The sequence below is a fragment of the Diceros bicornis genome, chromosome X (assembly GCF_020826845.1).
Source record: "Diceros bicornis minor isolate mBicDic1 chromosome X, mDicBic1.mat.cur, whole genome shotgun sequence".
NCBI lineage: Eukaryota > Metazoa > Chordata > Mammalia > Perissodactyla > Rhinocerotidae > Diceros > Diceros bicornis.
The window spans coordinates 101,934,798-101,941,751 of NC_080781.1; the positions used below are offsets into that span (position 1 = coordinate 101,934,798).

A 6,954-nucleotide genomic window follows, 5' to 3' on the forward strand; every position below is an offset into this window, starting at 1 on the left:
TACATATTTACAAAAACAAGAACAACCAGCATATATAGGTTCAATAATAAAAGCCTCTGTTCTACTGGTGGGTCCACAAGCACACTGGCCTACTAGAGACCAATCTACTAATAGCAAGTGTTCAGCACACAGTGTATTTTACAAAGGAAATGAAGAGCATCACTTAACGTGGTGAGTCAGTTAAGTAGAAGTCAATTAAAGTTTCTACTGCATATGTAGAAGATATTTTCCCCTGGTCTGTCACTTGCCTTTTTGTTATGGTGTTGTATGCTTTCCAGAAGTTTTTTAAATATATACTTAGATTTTTAAAATACATCCTTATTTATTTAGTTTGTTTTTTATTGCAGTCACATTGATTTATAACATCATATAAATTTCAGGCGTACATCACTGAATTTCAACTTTTGCATAGACTGCATTCTATACAGTTCACCACCAAAAGTCTAGTTTCCATCCATCACCATAAATATGTTCCCCTCTAACCCCTTTCGCCCAAGGTTCTGCACAGCAAAGGAAACCATCAACAAAACGAAAAGACAACCCACCAACTGGAAGAAAATATTTGCAAATCATATATCCGATAAGGCGTTAATATCCAAAATATATAAAGAACTCATACAACTCAACAAAAATAAACGAACAACTGGATCAAAAAATGGGCAGAGGATGTGAACAGACATTTCTCCAAAGAAGATGTACAGATGGCCAACAGTCACATGAAAAGATGTTCAACATCATTAACTATTAGAGAAATGCAAATCAAAACTACAATGAGATATCACCTCACACCCATCCTTAACTTATTTTTGTGTATGATGTGATGCGGGGATTCATTTCTTTCCAAATGTATAGGCAACTGTTCTAACTCAATTTCCATTTTCAATATCACCCCTAGGGAATTTAAAAGAACTCAAGTGTCAACTTCTAACTTACAAAAGGAAGCTGTGCAAACAAAAGAATAAACTAACAGTCTAACTTAGCTAGATAGGCTCAAACTACCATGTATTTAAAGATCTCACTAGTTTTGGGAGGAACAGCAACAGCACTGCCATGCCTGGCTCTCTCATTACCACTCCGGCTCACAAGAGGAACTCCAAAGGAGATCTCACAACTGCACATGCCCCTTTCTGAATCTCACTAGCTGTCATTCATTCACACTGAAATAACCCACACTTAAGGACATCATCATCAACCTGCCCAACTCTCCAACCATTCCTTAATGCTGCTCCTAGACCACAGCACCTCGTAGCTTAGTAAGGAAAATGAACACACTCTTCTGAACCACAATTTCCCATGGAAATATAACTAAAAGGTACTAAAAGTCCAAGTAAAGTTTGTTCAATTTCCTTTATAACATAGATACTCAATAAGTTATAAGGTTATTTTATCTCTTGGCAAACTTTTTCTATAAAGGACCAGAGAATAAATAGGCTTTTATGGTCATAAGTTCTGTTTCAACTCTGACATTGTATTTTGAATGCAGCCAGACCATACAAAAATGAATGGATGTGGCTATGTTCCAACAGAAGTTTATTTACAAAAACAGGTGGTGGGCAGGATTTGGCCACCGGCAGTATCTTGCCAGCCGATGGATCTTTTTCAAATAGGAATCCACTACCCTGGCTATACACTTCTTTAAGCAAATATGGTGACACCGAAGAGACAATAATTTCAGTACCACCTTACAGAAATGAATGCTCTCAAAATCAATCACTAACGTTTTCTTATAAGTTGGTCTCACAATATGAGTACATAAATTTTTCAAAATAAAAAATTAAGTTGCCTTAAAGCTAATGCTTATTTTAAAAGATAATTAAAATAAATATTAAGTAGCTACTATAAAAGGAAAACATGCTGTCTAGACAGACAAACTCAACCATCTTCTCTTCAGTATTCTGATAATCAACAGTGAGCAGAAAAAGCCTACTAGATCCATGGTCATGATCCACAACTTCACTACTCAAAATGCAGAAGCAGCCTTTCAAAGTACATTTAAACAACAACACAAATTTGTTCTTTAGATTACTTACCAGAAACCTTGATAAAAAACTACACAGTTCTGCCAAAATATTTTTAATTTAGAAAGTGAAACCAAAAATCTCCTTGGCACGTCATGTGGCTATTCACTTTTAAAATATTAATGTTAACGTTTCATTTGAGAGCCTGGTCAAGTAGAAATTATATTTTTAAGGCACGAAATGATGGCAGCCATTTTAATATAGTGAAAGCAGGTATGACTATGTAGCCACACTCTAAGCCATCAAGGCCACTCGTTCACAGAATACATTTGAGCTCCAGAATTGTTGAATGAAAAAATGTTCACACTGCTTACAGAAATACTGGATTTTACACAGAACAGCAAGGAATAAAATTAAATAACAAAGGTACATAAGACCCCTTGACACCAAAAGCACCTATATAAGGAAAAATTTGTAAACTGAAGATTTTCATTCTGCAAAACTCCCTGTAAAGAGGAGGAAAAGACAAGCTACAGACTGGGAAATATACTTGCAAACCACGTGTCCAACAAAGGACTAGTATTTAGAACATATAAAGAACTCTCAGAACTCAACAATAAAAGGAAAAAAATCCAACCAGAAAATGGACAAAAGACATGAACATACATTTCACTAAAGAGGATACAGAGATGGCAAATAAGCACATGAAAAGATGTTCAACATCATTAGCCATTAGGGAAATGCAAATGAAAACTACAAGTTATCACCACACATCTATCAGAATGGCTAAAATAAAAGTGACAACGCCAAATGCTGGCAAGGATGAGGAGCACTCATACATTGCTGGTGGGCATGTAAAATGGTACAGCCTCTCTGGAAAACAGTTTGGCAGTTCCTTATAAAACTAAACATGCAACTACCTACAATATAATCAGCAATTGCACTCTTGGGCATCTATCCCAGAGAAATGGAAATTTACATCCACACAAAAACCAGTACACAATTGTTCACAGGAACTTTATTCATAATAGATTAAAAAAAAAAGGGAAACAGCCACATGTCCTGCAATGAGTGAGTAGTTAAACCATAGTCCATCTACACCATGGAATAGAACTCAACAATGAAAGGGAACTATTGATACAAGATACATTCCCTGCGTGATACTCCAGGGAATTATGCTGAGTGAAAAAAAGGCGATCTCAAAAAATTACACACTGTATGATTCCATTTATATAGCATTCTTGAAATGACAAAATTATGGGCATGGAAAACAGATTAGTGGCTGCCAGAGGTCAAGGAGGGACAGAGATGGCTGTGGCTACAAAAGGGCAACACTAGGGATCCTTGTGGTGATGGAGCTATTCTGTATCTTGACTATGGTGGTGGTTACACAAATTTACACATGATAACACTGCATAGAACTAAAAAGACACATGCTAATGAGCACATGTAAAACTGCCGATCTCTGAATTGGGTGGATGGATCATATCTATTTCAATTTCCTTGTTGTGATTTGATACTACAGTTGTGCAAGATGTTACTACTGGGAAAAATTAGATAAACGGTATTATTTCTTACAACTGTATGAGAATCTACAACTATCTCTAAATAAACAGTTAAAAGAGAAAAAAAGAAAAGAGTATATAAGCAATCAGTGGCAGGAGTGGAAAAATAAAGCTTTTATTTTTGCTAAAGTCTCAGTAATTTAAAGTCAAGGAAGGGGAAAAAAAAAAAAAGGAATGCCAAGGGGCCGGCCGGTGGCGTAGCGGTTGGGTGCGTGCGCTCTGCTGCAGCAGCCTGTGGTTCGGATCCCTGGCGCGCGCCAACACACCACTTGTCAAGCCATGTGGTAGCGGCGTCCCATGTAGAGTGGAGGAAGATGGGCACAGGTGTTGGCTGAGGGCGGGTCTTCCTCAGCAAAAGGAGGAGGACTGGCAGATGTTAGCTCAGGGTTGATCTTCCTCACAAAAAAAAAAAAAAGGAATGCCAAGAAGAGAGTCTACAGGTTACAATTAATACAATCATCTCCTCCTCTCCTGTGGAGCTTTAATATTCCCAGGATTTTATGTTCCTGATTTGACTGTTCATAAAAATAAACTGTACATACATCTATCCCTCCACAACCCCTACTACCATCACCACCATAACTCATACGATAGGGATTGTCTTCTTAATCATCATATCCTTGTGGCCTGGCACAAAATAAGTGAGAGATGAAGGAACAAGATAAGTTGAATGAATGAATAAATGAATGAATGAGATGCCTGCATATTCTTTTAAAGTTCCTAGTCAATTACAGTTATATGGCAGAATATACATATTCCCTTGTACACATTCTCTTACAAATTTCTAAAAACCATGAACGTTAAAAAAAAAAAAGGTGTGGTATGCATACATTTCACTTGCAAGCAGAAGTTAACAATACCTTTTGTAAAATGCTTCCCAATTTATAGACTTCCACATACAGTAATTCATTTGATAAGGATGAATTAAGAATTATGCGTATATAGATTAGAACTAGTATATGCAGATCTTTGAGAAAAACGTTCTGAACAACTGGTATAACTAAGGATTTATGGCACAGCCTTAATGCAAATTGCATCACATATATATATGTATATAAATTACATATTTTTTTTTCAGTATAAGAACAAAAAATTCAAATTGGGGGACTTATGGATCATTCTGCCAACCATCAAGATGCTGTTACAGATTCAAAAACCAAGAGAGGTAAAGTGACTTGTTCAAGGTTACACAATTAGCTAGAGCTGGAAGTGAAACCCAAGCCTCTCCAGAGTCCCAATTCATTTCCCTTCTCAATGAATTGTGCAAGACTCTCCTTTCTCCACCCACCGATCCCACTCCTACCTAAAACACTCACACAAAAATCTTAATCTGAATCACTGATTTTTTAAATAGGATTTTTAGGGGAAAAAATGGAATTTACTCAAGCTGTCAATTGTTGCATTACACGTTCTGTGGATTTTTAGGTGTCAAATTCCTTCTCATATCAGAACAATAAGGTACTTTATTCTGTGGTCTAAGTATACTAACAGTTGAATGTTTCATCCTCTACCTAAATGGCAGAAAGGGTGTTAATTCTTATAGCAATCTCACATGTCTTACACTTTAGCAGCTTCAGTAGAAAAATGAGCTATTTTACAATTCAAGGAAGAGGACTGACACTATTAAGATCTTGATGGACCCGCTCACCGCGGTACTGTAATTACATCTCCACTTGCATGCAGCCTTATGTACCAAGAACAGGTAAAACTATTTGTTAGAGGCAAAAGGAAAAAATAACTAAAGTGACAAGCAGCTACCGGGAAATGGGGCTTTAATCAGGTTAAATCTCCATCTTGCAGCAACATGTTATTAAGCATGAATTTAGAGGTCCTAGAACCAAAACACTAGAAGGAACATCCTCATTTTTGTAGATGAGAAAACTAAGGCATTGATTAAACCATTAACAAATAAAGGAGACTGCTTACTTTTTCAAAGGGATTCATTTCAATGCCATTTTGCCCCTATTCTGCATCTCACCGTTGTTTCTTAGAGCAATGATTGAATTTTTTTAAGGTGAAAAGAACAGACAGAGCAAATTCATTACCAGAGGGTGAAAAAAAATCCCGTTGAAGGAGGAGATGCTGGAGTGAAGAGGAGAAATGACGTCTTATTTAAAATATGTAACCCCTTGATGGGGGTTAGGCAATGAATCATATTCTCCTCGATTTTTCTATGTGCTATAGACATCAGCTACAGTTCTTTCTGTAGGGCACTCAAATGAGAGGAAGAGGAAGTGAATAAAGCTAACGCTAAATATACAGCACCCACCGAGGATAGGGATGTAGATAGAAAGAACAGGAAAAAATAAGAGCACGCTTCTGCTAGAATCCAGCCGTTTTCTAACATAACTAAAGATACATAGAAGCTAAGAAGATATTGGAAACCAGAGCATCCCTCAAATTCGAAGGGCGGATGCTTCTAGGACCAGAGAGACCCCCTAGCCCTCAGATACAGGGCGACCCGAGGGGACAAAATGGAGTTGAGGTCTAGGGGCGCCCTAAAGGTCGTTTGGAGGTCTGGCAAGCACTTGACGCACTCCTTTGGAAACCAGGGTCGTGGCAAAGCGCAGTACCTCGATCGGGAAGATGCTTCTGGCCCTCGGGGGCCCGGCAGAGAGAGGCAGAAAGAGATAGGCCAGGGTCTCGAGGACCCCCGACTTCAGCGAAGGAGATACAGACACCTGGGGAATCTTCCTGGCCCCAGGGAAGGCGGGCGGGTGGATCGCCCCGGCTCAAGAAGAAAGCGAGCTGATTCCGGGAACAGGAATGTCCTCTCAACCTCCTCGGGGCTCAGGTGTAAGGCGGTGGCGCCGCTGGAAGTGGGGCCCCGAGTGCCACCGGGGAGGGGTGCGAGGGCCGCAGCCTCACCGGCTGCGCTTACTCACCGGAGGAGCTGCCCGCGGCGTCTTCGCAGCCGGCCGGCGCCTTGCACTCGGGGAGCTAGCGGAAAGGAGCCGCGTGCCCGCTAGCGCTGGGGCGAGGAGGGGCGCGCCGCGGAGGCTGGAGAAAAAGCCGCAGCGGCGCGCGCGCACCCGGGCGGCCGGCGGAGGCGGGGCGAGGCGCGGCGCGGCGCGAGCCCGGAAAACACGCACCCCGAGGGGCGGGCGGAGCGGGGGCGCGCGGTGGTGTGGCTGAGCCGGCCGAATCGCCGGCGGCCGACGGCTCGGCCCACCCACGCCCCCGCCTCCGCTTGCCCCGCACGTCAGCTGAAAAGGCGGGGCCGAGTGGGCTTCTCGGGGCGAAGGAGGGGTGCTGCGGGGGAGTCGAGCCGACTAACGGCTCCTCACAGGCTCACCGCAGGTTCTAGCTCGCGCTTCTGAGCCGTTGGGCTGGGCTTGCTGGCCGTGTTATCGGGTGTGTTTTCGGAAGGTCCTTGCGCCTATCTGATTTCAGCGAGGTGCCTAAACGGCCCACGCCCGCACCTGTGTTGC

At 41.5% G+C, this 6,954-nt stretch overlaps 1 protein-coding gene across 5 annotated transcripts in view; it reads right to left on the reverse strand.

Moving 5' to 3' along the window:
• Nucleotides 1-6,529, reverse strand: part of ACSL4 (acyl-CoA synthetase long chain family member 4) — a 94,451-nt gene extending 87,922 nt beyond the window's left edge. For 2 of the 5 annotated variants that reach the window (XM_058536498.1, XM_058536497.1), the window contains exon 1: nt 6,409-6,527. The gene's annotated coding sequence lies outside the window, so the exon portion shown is untranslated. Of the gene's footprint in view, nt 1-6,096; nt 6,168-6,408 lie in introns of those variants that run through there. The other 3 variants (XM_058536495.1, XM_058536496.1, XM_058536499.1) reach the window with 3 other exon arrangements.
• Between the last annotated feature and the right edge of the window lie 425 nt (nt 6,530-6,954).